Here is a 2,762-nt window from a genome sequence, read left to right as displayed (position 1 = left end):
AAAAAGTCTACAAATGGGGGGCTAGTGGTTAGGATTCTGGGCTTTCAACTGCATGGCCTGGGTTCAATCCCTGATCAGGGAACTGAGATCCTGCAAGCCGAGATGTGCGCCAAAAAAAAAAAATTTCTTACACTTAAGGCATGATTTTGTTGTGCAGAATATAACTGGCTTTCTTTTAATCCATCCTGACAATCTTTGGTTTTAACTAATTTGACCTGTTTACACTTCAATTATGAAACTTATTATTGCAGGCCAAATACTGCCAATTTCATATGGTTCACTTAATAAGTTCTGACAGTATAGTGAATAATAAAATAATTCACTGTTTCCAATGGGTGTCTCTCGTTTCATATTCCTTTACCTCCCCTTTCTAGCCCTCATTTAGTTTTCCTGTTTATTGTCCCAATTTTCGCCATTAGCTTGTCAAATATATATTCTTCTGCTACTCTTTAAAGGAACACCTTAGTAATTATAAAATGCACTCTGACTCATGAAAACTTCTATCAAGTAGTACTTTTACACTTCCCAGACAATGCAAGGGACATGGAGCACTAACTCCATTTACTCTTTTCAAGTCATGTGCTATTACTATCATACATTTTAATCCCAAATAGCATATCAAGTTCGTAAGTCATTATTACTATTTATTATTTTATACAGACAACATTCATTCATATTTACCCACATAACCACCCTTCCCAATCCTCTTCATTGTGTCTGAAACCATTTTCCTTCAGCCTAAAGAATACCCTATGCCCTTTAGGGTATAGGCTATGGGCTGTAAGTTCTCCTCAGCTACAGGCATACCTCGGAGATACCACCATTTCCAGACCAAACCACTGCAATGAAGGGAGTACTGCTTTATAGCAACTCACATAAAATTTTTGGTTCCCCAGTGCACATAAGCTATCTTTATATTATACTGCAGACTACTAAGTGTGCAATAGTAATGTGTCTTTTAAAATAATCTACATACCTTGATTTTAAAATATTACTAAAAAATTGCTTATCTTCAACTGACAACACAGGGCTGCCACAAACCTTCAATTTATAAAAAATGTGTTATCTGTTAAGTGCAATAAAATGAAGTATGCCTTCTGGACACCACTGTTCCTGCTGAAAAGTCATGCTGTCAGTCTCGCTGCTGCACCTTTAAATATAAAATGTCTTTTATGCTGTGGTTGCTCATAAGATTTCTCTTTTCTTCAGGCTTTACTAATAATGTGCCTCGGTGCAGTTTACTCTGGATTTTTCCTGGTGTTGAGAACACTTTTTAAATTTATGACTTCATTTTCACCAGTTTTGGAAAATTCTCAACCAATTTCTTATCAAACACAGCTTCTGCCTCATTCTCTTTATTCTTTCTCAACTTCAAGTACTTGTCCATGAGAACTTTGCTCAGCATTCCATATGCCTCACATACTCTCCATCCTTTTGTCTCTCAATGCTTCAGTCTAGATTTTTTTCTGACTTATCTTCCACTTCACTAGTTTTTCCTTCAGCTTTATACTGTTAAACCCAACCACTGAGTTCTTAACAATCAGTTCTTCTGTTTTTCAGTTCTAGAATTTCTATTTCATTATTTACCATTTCAGATCTCTGACAAAATTATCAATTTTACTTTCAATTCTTCTAAGACAATAATCATAGATATAAACCCATGACTGACAACTCAAATATCTGTATCCTTTGTATTTTTCTATTATCAATCTTTCCTGTTCATTGTGGTTTATCTTTTCATAAGGCTTCATAATTTTTATGGAGGGCTGAACACTGTATATAAAAAATTATAAAGATAATCTGAGGCTATGGATGATATTATTCAGAAAGGATTTACTTTTGCTTCTAGCAAACAGATTAGCTAGGGACACGAGGAATTCCAGGTCATCTTAAACTAACCCAAAATTGAGATTTAAACACTGGGTTTCACTCTTCAGGTCCCTGTAAAGACAGAAGTAAATTACTCCTATAATTCAGGCCCTCAGGGACTCGACCCCCAAATCTAGAGTGTTTCCCTCCACCCTGGGAGGCCCTAATTGCAGTTTTTTGTCCTCCATGACATGAGCATTTTGAAAATTCTATTTGGCCTCTTCACCTATTGCTTTCAGAATCAACAATGACCTCATGGGCAAGGCAGCCTCAAAAATCAGGCTTACCTTTCAGAGCCTTCCTTATCTTCCAGATGCTGGCCTCTAATTCCTCACTGCCTTTAGAGCTCTTTGACCTCTTCTAGCTTCTCTAGTTCTCGCTCTTTTAGCTTCTCTCTCTAATGCCAGCAGCATTATTTGGTTCCAAACCACCTTATTACCAAATTCAGACTTAAATTGAAGAAAGTAGAGAAAACCACTAGACCATTCAGGTATCAGATCAGATCAGATCATAACAGTCGCTCAGTGATGTCCGACTCTTTGCAACCCCATGAATCACAGCACGCCAGGCCTCCCTGTCCATCACCAACTCCAGGAGTTCACTCAGACTCACGTCCATGGAGTCAGTGATGCCATCCAGCCATCTCATCCTCTGTCATCCCCTTCTCCTCCTGCCCCCAATCCCTCCCAGCATCAGAGTCTTTTCCAATGAGTCAACTCTTCGCATGAGGTGGCCAAAGTACTGGAGTTTCAGCTTTAGCATCATTCCTTCAAAGAAATCCCAGGGCTGATCTCCTTCAGAATGGACTGGTTGGATCTCCTTGCAGTCCAAGGGACTCTCAAGAGTCTTCTCCAACACCACAGTTCAAAAGTATCAATTCTTTGGCTCTCAGC

This window comes from Bison bison, unplaced genomic scaffold (assembly GCF_000754665.1).
Source record: "Bison bison bison isolate TAMUID 2011002044 unplaced genomic scaffold, Bison_UMD1.0 scf7180017864518, whole genome shotgun sequence".
NCBI classification, from domain to species: Eukaryota; Metazoa; Chordata; class Mammalia; order Artiodactyla; family Bovidae; genus Bison; species Bison bison.
Note: the sequence above shows the minus strand (reverse complement) of the source record.